The sequence below is a fragment of the Sarcophilus harrisii genome, chromosome 1, assembly GCF_902635505.1.
Source record: "Sarcophilus harrisii chromosome 1, mSarHar1.11, whole genome shotgun sequence".
In the NCBI taxonomy this organism is placed as follows: Eukaryota; Metazoa; Chordata; class Mammalia; order Dasyuromorphia; family Dasyuridae; genus Sarcophilus; species Sarcophilus harrisii.
The window spans coordinates 439,616,190-439,638,619 of record NC_045426.1 but is presented as its reverse complement, the minus strand read 5'-3'; the positions used below and the strand labels follow the sequence as shown (position 1 = coordinate 439,638,619).

Here is a 22,430-nt window from a genome sequence, read left to right as displayed (position 1 = left end):
CCCTCTGTTAACATCTGTAACATCTTATTCTGAGTAGTTGAAACCAGGAAGGACATAAGATACAAATCAGATGGATGCAAAGTTGTAGTGACCAATTAGATAGCTATGCATCTTCTTTAATGTCATTTCCATTAATAAAACCATATCTATTTCTGATGTTGATTTTGATCATACAGAGATTTTGGGGATAAAAAAAATTCTTTGATGGGTCTTTCATAGCTATGGTTACTGAGAAGGGGGTAGCAGTAGTACCTGAGGAGGTAAGTGCCAGGTCTCATCTCCACAAGGGCTGCTTCTTTGGGTGGTGGTGCTATGGGCCAGAAACAGAATTAGTGGTCTGAGAGCCACTGCTTCTCTCAAGGATCTGAATCCTGGGCTAGTTCCAATTATATCTGAGAGAAGATTGGTATTTAGGTGTTGATGGTAGTCGACTCTTTTTATCTTCTCCTCACAATACCTTGCTGTTTCAGCTAGGCTAGCTTGCCTGCCATCTTGGCTATTATTATCTGTTCCTTTCTTTGCTATACTTTTGACTATCTTAGATTCCACACAACACTAAGTCTGCATTTTCACCCTGAAACATTCTCTGTTCCCTGCAGCCTTTTCACTTTGGGTTATCCCTTTGCTGTGCCTCTGTTATGGGAACTTTTATTCCATTCCTGATTATGCTTTTGACTTTCTGGAATTCAACACTTTATATTCTCTGTGTTCTCACCCTGAAATTTTCATCATCCCCTGTAGCCATTTTACCTTAGATCATCCCTCTGCTATGCCAGCTTCCTTCTCCCACTGGTGAATGCCTTCTGGAACCTCCATTGTAGATATCTTCATTTCATTCCAGATTGTGCTTCTGACTTTCTGAACTTCAATCCTTTCACAGATTCACCTTTTTTCTCCCCTCCCCAACTTTCCTCCATTTAAACAATTAGATTATAAACTTCTTTGGGGAAAGGATTGTCTTTTTTTTGATATCCTCAGTGACCAGCACAGTATCTGACACTTAATAATGGCTTAGAAAATATTTGTTTCTTAAATAAAAAAACAGATTTGTTTCAGTAACTATAGATCTTGCTCAAACAATAGTTAGACTTCCCAAAGTGTATGGTCAATCTAAGACTAATCAGGGCCCCATCCAAGTCTCCTTTGATCATTGCTTGGACCCCATGATTCAGAATGAGGGTAAATAGCAATTCTTTTATTTTGGCCAAAAAAAAAAGGTCTTCCCCTTTCAGATATATACATATACACAACGTACGTGTGTGTGTGTGTATTTGACTAGGTAAAAAAGGTCATTCTTTGTCTCATTTATTGCCTGACCTTAATCACTGAATTGATATTGTCTTAGTCAAACTAAGTTCTGGTAAAGACTTTAGCTTAAAAAGGCCAAGGTTTCCTATGGCATCTGGGAGCATTTCCAGTCAATCTGGGGCTCAGAAGGAGAGAATGAAGTTGGCGACTTGGCACAGCCCTCCTCCCTTAAGTCCAATTCACTTACAAGTTATGACACCACCTCTGTGATATCGTGGTCCTCTGAGAACAAAGGACAAAGAGCAACAAAAACAACCACAACTCAGGAGTTACTGCAGTAATGGCATCACTACCTGATGCCATAAAAAGAGGTTATGTTTTTAAGCCCTGAAGAGATAGATTCATTTGCTGCCACAAGAATGTAACAAATAGTATCCTAGAAACATGAAGGAATTATTGACACTTTTGAGTGACATTCTCTGCTTAATGTGACCAACTTCTGCTACCTCTTACCCTTGACTGTTGTCAAGCCACTTAATCTTCTGGGGTTCAGGTTCATTGTAAAACTAATCAAAATAAAAAGAGTTGGGCAAGATTACCAAAAAATCCGATTCAGTGACTTAGGCACTAAGGAGAACAGAGCCTAAAAGTCTCATGGCTTTTTCAGAGATGAGAAAATTGAGTTATTTGCTTTCGTTTTCTAGAGGGAGATAAAAGCCTTCAAACAATTGGGGTGGGGATGGTGGTGGAAATTCAACTGAATATCTATTCAATAGCTTGTATTTATAGCCTGCTTCCTGACTTGCACATAAACATGCTATTTTATTCCCACTTTCTTGATTTAAAAATATTACCATTCCAAAAACCAAAATATCTAGATTTATAATTCTTTTATTTGATATTTTCTTCCTGACATAGCATTCTTTCTCCCTTTGTCACTGATAAGATAATTGTTTTCAAAATTCCTCAGAATCAATGAAATAGCAATTTATCTAATTGTTGTATTATCTAATGTTTTCAAAATGCTTATTTTGACTTATAGAAACTTTCAGATCCCTACAGGATTCATTATTTCAGGATTTTTAAAAAACAGTAGGTGGAGAATAGGATAGTAGAAGATCTACATCTCATTGAGATCAGTCCTCTCTAACAATTGAAATATTTGAAATCAAACCTATGTCTACTAAAGGAAAATTTTCTGAGTTATTTGAGAGGTTTCTTCACTTCATTTTGGCAGTTTAAGTGGCTTGTAATATGAACTCAATGAGAGGGTCCTTACAACAGAGACAAGATTCTAATTGTTTCCATGAGAAAAGAATCCCATGAAATGATTACATACATACTGACCCCATTCCATATTTCCAACAGGATAGAATCAATGACCACATTTTACATAATTATAACTTAAAATTTAATTTCTTCAGGAGACTGCTTATAGGACAACACCTTCCACTACTACTTCTACAGAAGGTATATTTTAAGTCTGAAATTTAAAATCAAACCTAAAGGTTTTCTAAATAGGTAAGGAGAATAATAAACTAATATTTACATATCACTTTACATTTTTAATATTTTTTTATTTACAAGATATATACATGGGAAATTTTTCAGCATTGGCAATTGCAAAATCTTTTCTTTCAATTTTTCCCCTCCTTCCCCCTACCCCCTTTCCCAGATGGCGGGTAGACCAATACATGTTAAATATGTTAAAGTATATGTTAAATACAATATATGTATATATGTCCAAACAGTTATTTTGCTGCACAAGAAGAATTGGACTTTGAAATAATGTACAATTAACCTGTGAAGGAAATCAGAAATGCAGGCAGACAAAAATAGAGGGATTAGGAATGCTATGTAGTGGTTCACACTCATTTCCCAGAGTTCTTTCACTGGATGTAGCTGGTTCTATTCATTACTGCCCAATTAGAACTGATTTGGTTCATCTCATTGTTGAAAAGGGCCACATCCATCAGAATTGATCATCATGTAATATTGTTGTTGAAGTATACAATGGTCTCCTGTTCCTGCTCATTTCATTCAGCATCAGTTCATGTAAGTTTCTCCAGGCCTTTCTGAAATCATCCTAATGGTCGTTTCTTACCGAACAATAATATTCCACAATATTCAATACCACAATTTATTCAGCCATTCTCCAATTGATGGGCTTCTACTGTTTCTAGTTTCTGGCTACTACAAAGAGGGCTGCCACAGACATTCTTGCACATACAGATCCATTTCTCTTCTTTAGTATCTCTTTGGGATACAAGCTCAGAAGTAACACTGCTGGATCAAAGGGTATGCACAATTTGATAACTTTTTGAGCATAGTTCCAAATCGCTCTCCATAATGGCTGGATGTATCCACAATTCCACCAACAATGTATCAGTATCACTTTACATTTTGCAAAACATCTTAGATACCATATTTGATACTTATAATAGCTGAGATAGGTACTATTATTTTATTCCCATTTTGCAGTGGAGAAAATTGAGGCAGAGAGCAGTTAAGTGACTTGCTCAAGATGACAGCTAATATTTGCAAGATTTGAATGTAAGCCTTCTAGTTTTAAATCTAGCACTCTATCCACTATGCCACCTGTTTGTCAAATAATGAACATGGGACTCTCAGGAAGGTGAAATTTGGAAAGGGATAGGGGGCACAAGGCAAATATACTAATGTTTTCCTTAGCAATGTTTTCCTGATCTCAGAATTTCCCTGGATTTCTTTAGGTTCATAAGCCCTCAATAAACGTATATTGACTGGAATTCATTTTAGTAAAATCCTGTCTTTTCCTTTCTTCTCTGAAGTCCTCATAGGTTTAATTCTATGCATCAAGTATGGCTTAAGGGTTTATTATATGCATGTATCAAGTTAGATGTTGCTGAAAAAAAAAAAAAAACTAAGATGAATGATAGCCCCTGATCTCAAGGAATTTAAAATCTGTTTGGGAATAAACTCCCAAACAACTAGAGTTCTAATCAGGAAATATTATAAGGACCATGAACAACAGCAATATGAGATTGTAGGAGATTAGTTGTGGACCAGTTCATTTCTGGGGATTGAGGGTAGGGGATCAGAAAAGGCTGCATTAAGAAGGGAATATTTGAAAGAGAACTTCAAAGATGACCTTCACAAGAGATCTTTATTTTCATGAGTAGAAGTGATAGGGCAAATGTTTTAGTAGAGAGATCTTCTGAGAAAAGGTACTGATCAACATTAAGCATTTGGCATATTTAGTTAATATTGAGTTTGACTGGAGCACAAAAGTATATACAGGAGAATTGTGGGGGAAGACTAGAAAAAAATTGGAACCTAGATGATTTTAAGTATCAGCCTGAGGCAATGAGATTATTTGGTAGATAGTTGGCAATAACTGAAGGTATTTTAGAAAGAAATTGATAGGATCTCAGTCATAAATTGCCTGTGCTGGTAAATTGGAAAGTGTGAATTTTTTGTGGTATTTTTTTCATTGTTTACATGAGATTCTTCCCATACTTGGTATCAGCAAGTAAAATGATCTGGAAAACTGCCTTGCTTGGATTGAACAAGACTAGCTCAAACAGTGCATATTTCCAAAGCATATGCCTTCCAGAAAGCATTCATGGCTACATGGCATAGTCTGTTTGTCCCGGAGGTAGAGTGTTGTCTGATCAAGATAAAAACCACATGATGGATTCATTTTGCAGAACCAGCCCACTGATAAATGCTACTATTAAATTGAGGAAAAAAGCTTAGTGAAAGCCAATTCTCTACAGATGACTGTTTATGTTTCACTTATGGGTGATAACAAGAAAAATCTAGTTAACCTTGTCTGGCCTTCTATCAGCTGGAACTCTCTGTTAACCAGGCATTTTGGTGAGTCATCAATACAATCTGGTCTAATGTTGGGCAAAACTTCTAAGAAAGGAGGGTTGGGTTTATTATCCTCTAAGTTACCTTTTCCACTTTCTGCATTGTCCAGACAAGATTCCTCCTTTACAACTCAAACTTTTAGTGCTCTGATTCTATTTTCTCCCTTCTCAAAACCATTCATATAAGCCCTCTTTTTTCTAGTACTTCATATTCCAAATTGACCCGACATGCCCTTTTGCTCCATAGCCTCTCACAATCAGAACTCTCATTCCAGCTTTGTAGATTTGTCCATGTTAGGCCTGAAGAGAGTATCATTTGAATACAGATTAGGATGTAAAGGTTTAGGAGGGAAACATTTTGATTTATCTTCTATCAGAAAGAGTAGGGTCCAGTGTGAAGGTTATAGTAAAAAAAAAAATTTAAAGAAGTTTTGAGATATATTTTAAAAGCTATATTGGGACCAATTAAAGCAAGCATATCTATCTGCATATATATGTATTTGTAAATATACAAAAATATGCATGAATGTGTATTTATGTATATGCATTATATATACTTACATAATACACATATATGCATTTTTTGACGATCTCCTTTACTTTATTTCTCTGTTGGTAGTTGCTTCTTTATACACACACATATATTTCTGGACAGATTACCTTATCTGTCATAATATGGAATAAGCATTCCTTTATCCACTTTGTTTTTCCTTAAGTTCAGTTTCTTTTGAGCTGTTAAGAAAGTTGTTCAGGAGGTTCTAGGTTTTAAGTCTAATGAATTTCACTTGATCTTAGCCAAAATGCCTGGAAGCGATAAGTCTAGTTAATTTCAGCACAGCTTTTAAAATAAATCCCAAAGCACTCTCTGTCTGTCTGTTTCTTTTGCCTTAGCCTTCATGAGCAGATTCTGCTCATTTTGATAGAAGATAAATAAAAATACTTTTCTGTTAAGCTTTTGATAGCCTACTGTGTTTTCATGTAAAAAAATTGCTCTCTTCAGCCCTAATTTGGAAAAATTTATACAAATGGTATTAGAGTTTGAGGAAGAGAAGGTATAGAATGAGTTTGGAGCATGGAGTTCTGATGAGTACCTCTACCAGGCTGGTGACAATGTGAGAAGAAAAGAGCTATATGGAAGAAATGTTGCTGAGGTAGGACCTGACAATAAATTGGATATGGAGAGTGAGAAATAGTGAGGAGTTAAGATTGCAAACTTGGGTGATTGGGAAGATTGTGGTATTGTCAACAAAACATAGGGTCAGAAGAGGATGAGTTTTGAGGGAAAGATTATGAATTTTGTTTTTAACCTGCTGAGTTTAAAATATCTATAGGACATCTAATTTCAGATGTTCAATAGTTAATGATATAAGATTAGAGATCAGAAGGGTAGAGCTGTATAAATAATTCTGAGAATCATTAACATAGAGATAATTGAATCTATGAGGATTGATGAGAATATCATGTGTAATAATATAAAAGAAGAAGAGAGGAGAGCCTAGGAGAGAGCCTTGGGGGATACCCATGCTTAGTAGGTATAGTTTGGATTAAAAAAAAATTTGTAGACTGAGGAGGAACAGGCAAGAGATGAACCAGGGGAAAGTAGTATCATAAATAGATTAGGAGAATGATCAAAGAGAAAAGGGTTATTAATGGTATCAACGGCTACAAAGTGATCAAAAAAAGATGAGGACAGAAAAAAAGGCAATTGGATTTGGCAATGAAGAAATTAATAATATCATTAAGTCCAGGGTCATGCATTTTCTCAGTTTTGGGTCTTATACTCATAAATCCAGAGGTGAATAGGATTTTAGAGATGATTTAGTCTCATCCTGTCATTTTGCAGATAAGGAAATAGAAGTCTAGAGGAGTGGTGTGATTATTCAAAGTCACACAAGCAAGTAAGATTTGGATCCAGGTTTTTAACTTTGACTGCAAAGACTTGCCACTATACCACACTTCCTTCAAACTGAGCTAAAATATGTTTGTAATACATAAGACCAGCATTGAAATGGACTAAAAATGTACTTTTTTTTTTTTTTTTGGCTGAGGCATTTGGGATTAAGTGACCTGCCCAGGGTCACACAGCTAGGAAGCAATAAGTGTCTGAGGTCAAATTTGAACTCAGATCCTCTTGACATCAGGACTAGTGCTCTATCCATTGCAAGAAATGTACTTTTTTTTTTTTTTTTTAGCTATTTGCAGAGTTTACAAAGCATGAAGAAATAATAAACATACTGGACAATAGATTTAAGTTCTAAAAGGACTCCACAGAATAGTACAATGGGATGAATAGTTTTCAATTAAATGAAATGCAATAGCACTGACTCTAATGTCCTATATATTAATTTACAAAACTAGCAACACTAGTGTAGTATAGGAAAAGATGAGGTTAGATGATCATTCATATAAAAATTATTGGGGGCAGAGGTGGAAGGGGGAGTACATAGGGGTTAATGGAGCTTATTGCAAGTCAATAGTACAACATGGTAATTATATAAAAATATTATAATCTTAATCTATTTTAATTGAAACATAATATTTAATTAGATTGTCCTTAGCTCTGGTTAAAACTTTCACAGGGAATATTCTGTCTATTCTTGGATATAATAAACTGAAGCATATCAGGAGGAAAATTACTAGGATAGTTGAAGATTCAAAACCTTGACATGGAAGAATCGATTCAAGACAGAAGAGGAGAGGGAAAGGAGATTGATAGTTCTTTTAAAATATATGGAGAGTTGTCAAACAAAAAAAGGGTTTACAGATATTACCTAGTTGGTAGAATTAGGAGCAAAAGGAAGAAACTACAGTGGGCATGTTTGGGATCTATGCAAAAGTAAAGTTTCCTAATGATTGGTCCTGTCCAAAAATATTATGGATTTCTTGTAAAGTCTTTTAATGGACATTGTCTTCAAATATTTGAAGGTCTATAGTTTATAAAACAAATTCTTATCACTTCCAAAGGGCAGCATTAAGACCACTGCTTGAATGTCAAGTTAGTCTTGAAATCAGAAAAAAAAAAAAAAAAAGTACAAAAGTAAAATGGATAGTCTTGCCTTAATGAGTTCTTTACTAGATGTCTTCAAGGAAAGACAACTTTCTTTGCATAACAACTAGATGTTGTTGCATAACAAGTAGGAGATTCTTATTCAGATATGTGTTGGATTAGAAGGCTTTTTTATTTTGAGATTCTGTAACGATTTTCTGGGTAATGTTAATCAGAAGCTAATGTTAATAGTTACTTTCTTGTTGGCTAAATATAATAGGCAGTCTTCTTAAAACTTTGGCTTTATAAATTTGGAAATATTTAAATATTAAGCTTAAAAAATGGAAAATGCTGTATTTATAGCACTAAAATAAACATTGGGTTGAACATTTTTGATTTGCTTTTATGGAAAATTCATTGGTAAAGTAAAAGTTGTAAAATGTTAAAATGTTTTCAATGATAGGGGTTTTTAAGCAATACTATAATCAAAGGGTTGCCATGTTTTGTCAAATGAAAAGTTATATTGGGTAGAAATGAGTAAATCAAAATTTTTTTTAGAAGCAAGTGTGGGAGTTTAATTATAGGGAGTTTTGTAAATCAAGAAATATTTACCATTTGGGAGTTACAAGCTGTTGAAAAATTCTGATTTTTAGTTTTTTAACTAAAATTTTATTAATGTATTAATATATGGCTAGGAGAAGGGGACTACAAGAATCTTCAAAGAAATGAAAACAAATTATACAGAGTAAATGGAAAAATACATGATTGCTATGAGAAGATTGTGACATTTATATGTTCAGTAACATATAAGTTACATCTTAAAGAATAGATGTAACTAGTATCACCATGGAAATGTGTGAGATGAAAGCAAAGATGGTATAGTCTCATGTTAAATATAAGAAAAAACAGGTGGACAGTTTGAGGATACAATTGGTAACCTCTCAATATAGAAAGAAGATAAGGAGTTTGTTCAACACATTTTGATATACTTCTTTTGGCTCACTTATGGGAAGCTATAAAAACAATGAAAAGCTTGAATAGATCACAATTTGCCTCATCAGAGGTAATATGTAAATTAGTGAGATTCATGGATTTATTTGAAGGATCATACTGTTGATTCATGTTTTGTTTTCACTAAAAGTACTTAACACAGTGCCTGGTATCTAATAGATACTTAATAAAGACGTGTTCCCTTTCTTTCCCTTTCTTCCCTATCCCTCTTCTCCTCTCTCTCCAAGAAGCTCTGGATTTACTTCCATTTCTTATATAATTACCTAGTATCATATCAATCCAGAGAAGCATAGAAAATATTCTGTGCTTGGGCAAAATCATGATTATATTCCTTTTGGGGGCTGAAATTTTTGTAGTTCGATAATAAATTAGCTAGGTTAAACTTGAAACCTGTAATTATTTAACACATTTTAGTGTTTTAAATATCAAGGAGTTTTTTTCTGGCTTGCCAAGTGACCATCCTATTTTACTAATCAAAATAAAAGATAACTAAAATTGAAATAGACAAAATACAAGTCAGTCATTCCATAAGACATCAAGAAATATTACAGAAAAATCAAAAGACTGAAAAAATAGAAGAAAATGTGAATGATCTCATTGAAACACAACATAACAACAACAAAAAACAGTGACATAGAAATCAGATTGAGGAGAACAAGTTCAAGAATTATTAGACTGGGTCAGCTAGGTGGTACAGTTGATAGAACACCAGCCCTCAAGTCAGGAGGACCTGAGTTCAAAACTGATTTCAGACACTTAACACTGTTTAGCTGGATGACTCTGGGCAACTCACTTAATCCTAATTGCCTCAGTAAAAACAAAGAAATTTATTGGACCACCTATATGTCATGACCAAAAAGATCTTTGACATTTTATTTCAAGAAATCTTAAAAAGTACCCAAATCTCTTAGAATCACAGGGCACAGTGGATATTCAAAGCAGCTACTGGTTGGATATTCCCAAGTGAAAATTATTAGGAACATTATGGTCAAAATCCACAGCTTCCAGGTCAAAGAAAAAGCAATCAAAATAGCCAGAGAAAATAATTGATGTGCCAAAGAGCCGCAGTAATATTCCAAATGATTTAGCAACTACCATTATAAAGAAGTAGATAGCTTACAATACCATATTCTGGAAGACAAATGATATAAATCAAGAATATTTTACCCAGAAAACAGTACAATTAAAAAAAAAGAACCTTTAATGAAATAATAGAATTTACTAATGAAAAGAGCAGAACTGAATGATATAAATTAAATAAAACATAAAAAAGTAAACAAGGGATTAATAAGAATAAACTGCTTAAATTCTAATATGAAGAGATGTTGTATTGCCTCTTCTGAAACATTATCATCAAAGTGTTAGAGGGAGTTATTAGACAAAGTCAAGCAAACCTAGTAACAATAATACTATTAATAGTCTCTCCTATAATATATAGCTTAATTACAAGCATTAGGGTATATGCACACATATATACTACACGAATACTTCTATAGCATATTGTTGTTGTTCAGTCATTTTTGAATCTCGTTCAATCTTTGACCCCATTTGGAATTTTCTTGGCAAAGATACTGGAGTGGGTTTGTCATTTCCTTCTCCAGTTAATTTTACAGATGAGGAAACTGAAGCAAACAGGGTTAAGTGACTTACTCAGGATTGCACAGCTAGCAATTGTCTGAGGTTGAATTTGAATTTGCAAAGATGAATCTTCCTGACTCTAGTTCTGGCACCCTATCTGCTATACTGCCTAGCTGCCCCTGCTAGAGCATAAGTATAAAACAATATTTAACCAAATAAATTTAACAGCAAACTAATAAGTAAATACATTCTAAACATGCAACAATTAGCCTAAGCAACAATGAACTTAACAACCACATTTCACCTGATCAGTGTGATACCTTGTCACTTAGACATATGTATGTTCATTTCTTCCAGTTCACTTCTAACATTGCTTAATCTAATGTCTGGTCTAATAAGGGATTCTGAGTAGAGATGAGATTCTGTGTAGAGATGAGGAGGGGGGATAGTAAATGCAACAGCATTGAGATAGGATCTAGAGTGATATGGTTAAGAAATTGAGATAAGTGCAGTATATTGGGTCATACAGAGGAGAAGGAGAATCATGTAAAAAGAGGCTACAAGTATAAATTGGGGCAAGGTCTGGTAAAGCTAAAAAAACTTATACTTGATCCTAGAGAAAATGGAGACCCCTGGACTTTATTGAGTAGGCAACTGAGTGACTTACATTTAGGAAAGATTATTCTGTCAACAGTATACAGGATTGATTAGAGTAAGAAGAGATAAGGCAGGGAGATCATTTGGCTATAGCAATAGTCTAGGAAAGAGATTGGTCTCATAGGTCTTCCATCTAAGAAGATGGTCTCCCCAAAATGAAGCCAATTCATGTGAGGAAAGAAAAACTTACCTGTTTTGGATAAAATTAAGTTAAACTATAGAGTAGATTTTAAAAAAGCAACGGCTATCTCTAGGTTAATGGTTCTTAGCCTTTTTTTTTTTTTGTCATGGCTACTTTTAGCAATCTGATGAAGTTTAATACTATAGTAATTTGTTGCCTACAATTGGAGGAAGTATTAAATTTTTGTTAGAGGTTAGTAAAAATAATGATATTTTCTCCCATTCATATGCATGGTTCTTCTGATATTTATCTGCAGATTCCTTTCCGGGGGCTCCAGACACTCCAAGCTAAGAAGTCTCGGTCTAGAATTACCAACCACAAAAATAATGTTGTACAAATAGTATTGGAGCTGAAGTTAAAGGACTTGGTTTATCCTGGCTCTGCCCATATAACTTTGAATAAGATATTGTCCTGTACTTTGATTTCATGAGAGAGTTGGACTATGTGGCCCATTGAGATTAATCTGAATCTGTGATTCTGTGATAATTCAGCAATAATGAAGATCTTCCCAGAATATAATCAACCACATTTGCTGACAAAAGGCAAAAAAGCAAAAACTATGAAAATAATAGAAACTCATCAGCAAATCAAAATTGTTTAAGGAATTGAGAGAATTAGGCAATGCTTTTTGAAATGTCAGCTCGTAACGGATTAAATAGTGCTAAAACAGTCCAATAAATTTATGTCTTTATTCATTGATACATTTCTATTTTATTCTTGATGTCTAAGAGGGATACCTATAAATATATATTTACATATCAAAGGAGTCAAAAGGTAGCATTAACTTAAATCAAGCACCTTAGCTTGGTGATTTTACATATCTGAGATTGGGACAGTTGATTTTGGGTCACCTCAGTGGTTTGGACCCATGCCATATATTAATACTAATACTAGACAGTGAGGTGGTGCAACAATAATGACAACATTTAGATAGCACTGATTATGTGCCAGCCGCTGAGTTAAGTTGTTAACAATTATTGTCTCCTTTGATCCTCACAACAACCCTGTAAAAATTCCCTTTCTGAGATGGCCCTAGCTGTGAGTTATAAAATCACCCCCAGGAATATTTGGAGACTGTTGCTCCCCAAAGATGTTATTATTATACTTATTTTACCAATGAGAAAACTGAGACAGAGGATAAAGTCACACAAGTAGTAAGTGCCTAAGGTCATATTTGAACTTAGGGCACCTTAACACTAGCCTCAGCATTCTATCCATTGGGTTGTCTAGCTATTCCTGGTAGTGGGGAGGGGGGGAAGAGGTGAGATGGGAACTGGCAGCTGGTCCTATTCCTCAACCCTGGTTTCCATGTAGTCACAAGCATATGACAATTAAAACATGTTCCTACACAAGTATGATAGGCAGTTTAAAGCCGCCTATTCTTTCTTTCCTTGTTTGGGTAGTAAATAAACACTGACCTTAAGGTGGCGATGCAAAGGCTTGGAGGTGACCTTGTGATTCAAAAGATATACTTTAACTGTTATGTGCTTATGACTTATAGGAGAACCGCTGCTGAGGAATAAGGCCAGCTGCCACTTTCTACCAGACTCTTATCAACTACACAGTTAATGCATAAGTTTTGGACCTAGGATCCCAAATACAATAGACTAGTTCAACCTAGGGACTCCTGAATTATATTATGAGAATTTAGGCTACTTTTCCCCCTCATTTTCACTAGCTCCTTAAGTTCTTTGCTTCATGAAATACTGAGAACAATTTTTCTTATGACTCACAACAAGGTCCTTTACAAAAAAGGGAAGTAGAAAAAGAATTCAAGACTCTTGGTGATGTGTCATTACATGATTAGAAGTGGCCCTTTACTCCTTTAGTTGCTGTGTGGCTACCTGGAATCAGGAATAATAACTCTGAGCATACTCTATGGCAGAGAGGTGGTGCTGAGGGGAGTATTCTCAACAGGGTCATTTGTATGTGTATTATTATTATTATTACTATTTTAAAATATAAGACCTTGATTTCATTAGTGTGGGAAGTTCTTCAGTGCTAGTTATCACCTTTTTTGCCATTTGGTTTTTAGATAATGATCTAGGGACAGAGAGAGATTAAGTGACTGATATTCTTAGATTTACAGATTCAGAATTTGGCAGAATTTCTCCTCCTCAGTTTTGTCCACAAAATAATGAGCATTTTGGCTAAAGGCTTTGTTAAAATCTAGGTAACCTCAGTTTACATGATTCCTCTGATTTTTACCAAGAGAAAAAGAAAATGAAGTTAGTTTGGCAGGACCTAAATTATAGCAAAGCACTTGACGAAGTTTATCTTGTTCTACTTGTGAAAAAGATAAATATGAACTCGATGATGCATTTAGTGCATGGCTTCGCTGGTGGAGTGTAGCTTCAGTGAAATTGATAGACTTGAAGAGTGATTATTAATGCTTTGGTATCTGGTAGGAAGGAAGTGTTATACAACTCCCCAGAGATCTGTGCTTGGCTTGTGTTTTTAATATTTTTACACCAGGTAAATCACTTAACTTTCTAGTGAAGGTTAAGTTCTACTTAGAAACATTCTAAAACGATAAGATCTAGAAAAGTTTCTGATCTAGGTTGGTAGAGGAATTTTCTTCCCCAAGGGAGTTATACATAATAAGGTAATTACCCATCTAGTCCACATCCCTATTTTTTATCCAAGACTTAAGGCATTTTTGTATAGTAAATTAATTACTGCATTAGAAATCAGAGGAACTTATCTCTGATTCTTGTTGGCTATGTGGCTATGGACAAACCACTATGTATTTCTTAATCTTAATGTTCTTATCCATAAAGTGGGAATAATAATATTACCCAATTTTATATCATAAGATTCTTGTAAGGATCAAGTGATATAAAATATTCAGTGCTTATAAATGTGAGCTATTATTATCATGAAGGTATAGCTAGAATATTTCTTAATTTTCCCCATGACACAAAGCTGGGTGAGAAAGTCATACATTGGATCACAGAGGCATGATCCAAAAAGGTCTCAATGGATTTATATATGAACAGAACCTAGCAAGGTTAATTTCAATAGGCATAAATGTAAAGCTTTATGCTTAGATAAAAAGAATCAACTTTATGGATGCACTAAATGGGGAGGAGTCATGGCTAGACAAAAATTTATCTAAAGAGGGTCCAGGAATTTTAATACATGGCAAGCTTGATATAAGTCTAATGAGGTTTACAAGGCTAACCCCCCAAAAATTTATGCTTAATATAAGAAAAACTTTTTCCCCTCCCTCTTTCTCTCTCTCTGTCCCTCTCCTCTGACTCCTTCTCCCTGACCCCCCTCTCTCTCTGTCTCTCTGTCTGTCTCTGCCTCTGTTTCTCAGTGTCTCTTTCTCTTTGTCTCTTGGTCTCTGTCTCTCCATCTATCTGTCTGTCTGTCTGTCTTTCTGTCTCTCTCTTCTCCCTTTTTCTCCTTTCATTCCAACATTTAGAGCTATAGAAAAGGAAAATGAGTTAGTTTGGGAGGAAGTAGGTTTTTCCTCACTAAATGTCTTCAAGCAAAGGGTAAGCTATTTGTCCAGTATGTTGTAGAGGAGATCCCTCAAGTTAGGACTGAACTTAATGACCTCTGAGATCCCTTCCAATTCTGAGATTCTTATCCCTCCCAATTCTGAGATTCTGATGCTATGGTGATTTACCACCTTTGATCTTTGACTTATCACTTAAAATGGAACAAGCTAATTTAGTTAAGCAAATGAAACTATCAAACAGATCCTTTATAGAACTAGAAAAAAAATAACAATTCTCTTGGCAGAAAAAATAATCTAGAATATCAAGTGAAATTGTGTTTTAAAAAGTAGGAAGAGAAGGGGGAATAACATTTTGAGACTTAATTGTATAATAAAATGGCAGTCATCAAAGTCATTTGGTGCTGTTAAAAAAACACGATAAGGAAGAATGAGAAATAATCAAATTCAGTAACTCAGTGTACAATAAACATGAAATATAAATTACCTTGGAAAGAACTGCTTTGATAAAACAAATTGACAAGGACCTTTGGGAAAACTGGGAAAAGTAGTCTGATAAAAAAATAGCCTTAGACCAGCATTTTATACCATATTCCCCAATATTAAATATTAAATATCATACAATAAATTAGGAGAGAAGCAGATTATATACCGTGCATAGATATTGAAGAGAATTACCGCTTAATGAAACAAGTGAGAGGCAATTAAAGACAATGAAATAAGGTATATTAAGCACAAGAAATTGAAAAGCTTTTCCAGAAACAAAATTGATGCATTTAGGATAAGAAAAGAAGCTGTCAATTAGGAAAAAATGTTTATATCAAATTTCTTAGTTAAGAGGATATCCAAGATAAAGAGTAGCTAACAAATATCAAATCATAAGCTATAGCCCCTTGGATGATGAGTATCTTGTGGACAGGGACCTTGTCCTTGTATTTTTTTTTTTTTTTTGTATCCCTAGGGCTTGGCATAGTGTCTGGTACAATAGTAAGTTCTTAATAAATACCTGTTATCTGATTTACAGTATGATTAAAGATTTATGGGGGGGATTTTCATGAACCGATACAGAAGGAAGTAAATAAATACAGGAAAATAACATGCACAATGATTGCAACAATATAAGTGGAAAAAACAATTGCTGCAAAACATAGAAATTCAATATTGAGAAATAAGGAACAAGCTTGTGCACTAAAAAGAGTTATGAAAAGAAACCTCTTTCAGTCTTTGGTAGGGATAGAAAGCCTGTGAATGTAGGATATGGCACATCATGTTGAAAGTTTTTCTAATATATTCATTGATTCATCCTCTTTTCCCTTACAAATACTCTGTTTGAAGGAAAATGGGTAGAAGGGATTTAGAGGAAAATCTAGGTAATGTGAAAATGAAACATCAAAATTTATTTTAAAATAGTTAAATAAGTTGTCAAATTACTTCTCTCTGTTTCAGATTTTTATCTCTTACTAGATGGCATGTGATAATTTATTTATAAAGGGAATATTATGAGAATTACTGAGCACATATTTAGTTTGCTAATTAGTCTGAACTCTCTGAAATTTAAACTGATCTCATCTCTTCTATTTGAGAGTTCATATAATTATACAACATAGGAAAAATCTGTGACCTTATTAAGGTACAAAATTCCCACTCTTTCCATGAATACATATTATGACCCATCTACAAATTAAAAGAGCAGTCCTAAACTTGAGACACAGGGAATATAAGTAATTTGTCCAAAGTCACATAGCTAGTATATGTCAGAAGTTGAATTTGAATGTTGGTCTTCCCAACTAGACCTAGATCTCATTAATTATGCTTTACTGCCCTGTTTAAGAACTTAGCTTTCTGAGAATTTGTTGTTGTTGTTGTTGTTGTTTTGTTGTTGTTGGAGTACTTCAGTTCTTCAAGAATGAGTGATTTCATCTTTGACGGTTTTTCTTCCATCAATGCAGAACACAGCTTCCTAGTTCCTTAGTTATTAGTTGATAGTTGATATGGATGGAACATCCATCATTGCTACAATCAAGATGAAGCATTGGAGTCAAACTTGGAACATCTATAGTATTACAATGAAAAGAAATAATTTGTTGATCCCTCAATTACAAGTTCCTTCCCTCTCTATTTATTTTGCATTTATTTAGGATATGAATACTACCCAGAATTCGAATCTGGAGCAATTGCTTAAAACTCCATACGTTGATAGAAAGAATGTGTATAAGGGCTGAAGGTACTGAGTTTGAAGCTTCCAGAAAGGACATGGAAACAAGTGGGTGACTGGACAGGCCCCAAGAGAGAAAAAGAGTGGAAAAATCAGGCACATAGAAAATCTAGCATCTTAATTAATCATAGATACACATATTTATTATATATACAGACATGTTTTATACACACATATTCCTATACATTACTACACACATAGCTACAAATATAGACATACATTTATATCCTCCAATACAATATAATATAATATTGTTGAGGGAAAATATTGTTTTCCTTTTTAGGGAAAGAGGTAGAATTTATATCTTCATGCCTAGCAGAGTGTCTGGCATATAGCACATGCTTAATAAATGCTTGCTTGCTTGATTAAAATTTACACTGAAGTATAGTGAAGTATAGTATCACCAAAAAAAATGTACAAAAACTAGTACTAGGAGGATCTAGTCAAGGAGGATCACAGGAAGCCATGGATCATCTTTTTCACTTCCTACATAACCCTTTTAATTCTTTTTTGGAAAAGAGAAATATAGAATTCAATGTATGTGAAAAAGTGAAGAAGGGAACAGTTGACAAATTCCTTTCATTTCTAAGGAATGTTCAGTAATCACAATAATAGACTCTAACTTCTAGCTCTTCCATCCATGAGTCACCATTAGTAGTTCTGTAATAGTTCCCCCTAGCCAGATACTCCAGTTTCTTTGACATAGGGCTATCTAATAGGCCTTTCATAAAAAAGAAGTTCAAGAACACCAGACTTCCTCTATGATTTCAACCAGAAGTCAAAGTTAGGGAGTGGAGAGGCAGTTGACCACAACCCCACAACACCTTCCCTCACTTTTTTGATCTCTGCTAAAGTAAGATATTAGAATCTTCAGTCTATTTTCTAGAGAAGGCTCAGGCATTCCCTCAGAGATCTGGAGAAAAAAATTCTTATCTTTAATTATATGATTGGTTATTTTCTGGATAAGCGTGGTGATGGTTAGACTTGTGCTTGGTCTCACATGGCAATACTTGAGACTAGACAATGTGGGATTAATTTTTGTTTAAGTGTAAGGAAATGTTTAGGGGCATACTGTAGCCAGTTCTTACCTATCCTGAAAGAGCAGATTATTAACTTTTGAGTATGAATAGCTATACTATTGAAATCTGCAAAGACTTCATATCTGGGCTTGATTTATTGTTTTATTGATTGTCTCAACTTAAGAAAATGATGCACCAAATGTTAATAATACAGATAAAATTTAAAAGTGTGCTGTGGGCACATGGGGAGGGATTGAGTGTTAAACATTTACCAGAATATCCCTAACAGAATAGTAACAGCAATAACAATGCCACGGATATTAATAACAATAATAATTGACATTTTTATATAGCACTTACTGTATGACAGCTAAGCATTTATAACTATCTCATTTGTTTCTCATAACAACTTCAGGAGATAGATGTTACAATTATCTTTATTTTTCAGTTGAAGAAACTGAGCAATGAGTAATTCAGAGTCCCACAAATAAATTTCTGAGGCTATATTTGAGGCCTTTCTGATTTAAGGCATGGTATTCTAACTATTGTGCCACTGCCCCTTTCCAAAAGAGGAATGGAATGGACCAGTTCAGGAGAAATGGGCTCTTCTTTCTTGAGGGCTTCAAGTAAAGAACACATGGCTATTTGTTGAGGATTTCTATTTAGATACAGTCTGAACTTTTGATTTCAAAAATCCATTTCAACTCTGACCCTGTGATTCTAGATGTAGAATTTTTTTGTGGGGATAGGAATTTGGGCAAAGTTAGAAATATAAAGTTTTGATACTCTAGACTTTAGAGATACTCTAAACTTTAAAATTTACTTTTTATGATGGAGCAAGAAGTAGAACTTATTTTTCCCTAACCCATGCAAATTTTCAGAGGATTTCTCTGTAAGTTTATGATAATTCCAGTCTTAGAATAATAGAATCATACATTTGGAATGATAATGGACCTATTCTATGCCCATTTTTACAGATAAAGAATATTAGGACAAGAGGGGAATGCAATAGAGGTATTAAAATCAGTAAAAAAAAAATACATCTTTCTTTCCACTTTATCACAGAGCATCATTACAATCAGAAAGGTATTTGAGACAATTGCATAGTATTTTTTGTTGTTAAGAAATTGCCCTTTTCATATACTATTAAGTTGTTCAACTATTAAAAATGACTTTCAGGTATTATAGTCTTTTCTTGGGGTAGAGTGGAAAGAACCTGTGTGTTAAGAGACTCGGACCAGAGCTCTATCTCTTTACTGAACTGTGGGAACTTGTCAGGGCACAATCCTAAATTCTGAGCATGTCTTCTCAGATATCTGAAATCCAGCTAATTGTTTTGTAGGGTCCTTTCCAATTCTGATCTGCTTATGGAATGCTGACAATATTTTATTTAATATAACCACTAGAGGGCGCCCAAATGATTCTTGGATTCCAAAAGGGAAAACAAAATGAATAGGAAATTCTATGGATTGAATTGCTGAGCAGCAAGCAAGAGTTCTACCAACAAGTATTTCATAATTCCAAAGGAACAAAGATCAGATCAGATCCATGTTACATAAAATCAGCTTTCTCTTCAGGTGATTGCATTAATGATAAAATAAAAGTAAAAAGTAAACTAGCATTTATTAAGCACCTACTATGGGCCAGGCACTGTACTAATTCTTAAATACATCTTTAAGAATATTTTTTTTCCTTCTTGAAAGCTCAGAGTGTTATATATGTTTTGAACCTAGTCAACTTCTTCACATGGTAGACAATACTAGTAGAGTACTCTTCTAGAAGGGAGGCTAAAAGGATAGTACTTCTTGAAGGTAGGTTAAGACAAAATATGTTAAGATGTCCCTCTACAGGAGAGTAAAGGGGGGGGGGTCAGCTGGTCATGTTTCAAAGAATTGGAAATATTTATTAGTACTTTGTCATTATCCCCCTTTATCTTGCTCTATGACCTGAGAATACTCAGTGGCACTTGTACAGCTTGTTACTTTTATATTTTTGTCTGTACTGTGATTTTCATTAGTTTGGGGAACTCTAGCAATGTAGATTACCAGAGCAGTAACTAGGGCATGCCAATGAGACTGAATCAGGGTGAGCTGTTGTCAGATAAATTTTGTATCTAGGTGGGAGATTTACAGGGCCAGTTGGTGAGTGATTATAATTTTTTAAAATAGGACTTTATTTTCTCCAGTACATGTAAAGATAGTTTTCAACATTCATTTTTGTAAGACTTTGTGTTCTAATTTTTTTCTCACTTTCTGTATCTTCCCCCTCCCCAAGAGAGTAAGCAATTTGATATAGGTTAAATATGTACAGTTTTTGTAATTCTTAAATGAAGAAAACAGGAGGGGACTTTAGTGATGTAATGAAACCTGGTGGTAGGGTCAGGGGAGTGGAACCTGATCTTCAGCTAAAGAATTAGGTTAGTAAGGTTACTGGGATCCAAGCTTTGACCCATCCTACAAAGAAATCTCATGGCCTATCCTGGCTCAGCTAATTGGCTTTCTTACCTACTGAGTCCGTTCCTGCAGTGCAGACAGAGATGGTCTATTAGGGGCCATTTTGTAATAAATTTTCTAGCGGGGGAGAAGGATAAACAAGGGACCACTAGTGAACAGGAAAGGGCTCATCTCCCTCAACCATGGTTAGGCTGAAAACAAAGGAACTCCCCATTTTCTGGACACTTTTATTTTCTCCCAAAGTCATTCTTTTCTTTGCATTTCAAACTTTGCCAGTCTCCCTCCACTTAGAATTGGGCAGCAGGTTGAAAGTGTGGTGGTCTGTAGTGGAGGAGACTAGAGGAGATTTCAGGGATTCTACACACCCATAGCTTTACTGTCCTAGGGAGAGTGAAGTACTTCCCCCAAATTAGGAATTCTCTGCTGTCTGTCATTGTGGCCTGCCCTGAGAGACTCGAGAGGAATGGTATGGGGAGATGTAAGCATTTTAAATAGGGCAAGAAAGTCAGTATTGGAGTATTTTGCCTCCATAAGAGTCCCACTACTATCTCATTCCTTTGATGTTCCCTTTGATCTTTATTCTTTAATCTTTGACTTTCATGAGCCTTTTCCTCACAACAACCCATGTGAAATACCTAATACCACTTTACAAAGTAGGATCCTGGAGTACAGAGATTATGTAATTTGTTCATGGCCATTCACTTAAAACATATCTGAACCACAATTTGAATGCTTTTTCCCCCCTGAATCCAGCTTTAACTCTTCCCACTGTTTCTCATCATATTGGATTTTTTCATAGGATCAGAGATCAGATTATTATAAGCATAGAACTGGGTAGAACCTCAAAGACTGGTGCATTCCTTTTGTTACAACAGAATCAGAGGGATTGTTATAGGAGATGATCTGAGGTAAGATTTGAACCTGGATCTTTAAACTTCAAAGCCAATTCTGGTCATGTTCAGCTGTTTTAATAAAGAGCTACTTTTAAAAATGATGAAAAATGGCTGAATAAGTTACAGTATGTGATTGTGCTAGAATATTATTTTTCTATAAGAAATAATGAAGGGGAATAGTTTAAAAAAACCTGGAAAAACTTTTACAAAGTAAAGTGAGTAAAACCAGGATAACAATGTATACAGTAATAGTAATAATGTAATGATGATCAACTATAAAAACTTTAGCTACTCTGATCAATATAAAAGTTCACAGCAGTTTCAAAGGACTCAAAACGAACATGCTGTCTACCTTCAGAGAGAAAGATTGTGAACTCTGAGTACAGATTGAAGCATATTTTTAAAATCTAATTTTTCTATTTTTTTTCCCTTCAATATGGTTAATGTAGAAATTATATTTTCTTTAACTTCATATGTATGAGTAACATTGCTTGTTGTCTCAATGAGTGGGGAAGAGAGAGAATTTGGAATTCAAAATAAAAAGGAATGTTAATAAATAATTTTTTTTATTGTTTTATTTTTATGGTTATACTTGTACATTAATTTTTAAAAATACAAATCTCTTTATGAATAATGTTGGGAGAGAAAAATCAGCAAAAGGGAAAACCATGAAAAGAAAAAAATAGAAAAAGAAAAAAATTGAACATAGCATATGTTGATTTACATTCATTCTCCATAGTTCACTCTTTGCATGCAGATGGAAGTTTTCTATCCAAAGTTTATTGGGATTGCCTTAGATCACTGAACCATTGAAAAGAACCGTCTTTCTTTCTTATTTTTAATAACAGATTTTTGTTTTCAAAATACAT

General features: G+C 34.4%; 1 pseudogene; it reads left to right on the top strand.

Moving 5' to 3' along the window:
- The first annotated feature begins 221 nt into the window (after positions 1–221).
- The window catches only part of LOC105749298, a 41,544-nt pseudogene continuing 19,335 nt past the window's right edge, over positions 222–22,430 (top strand).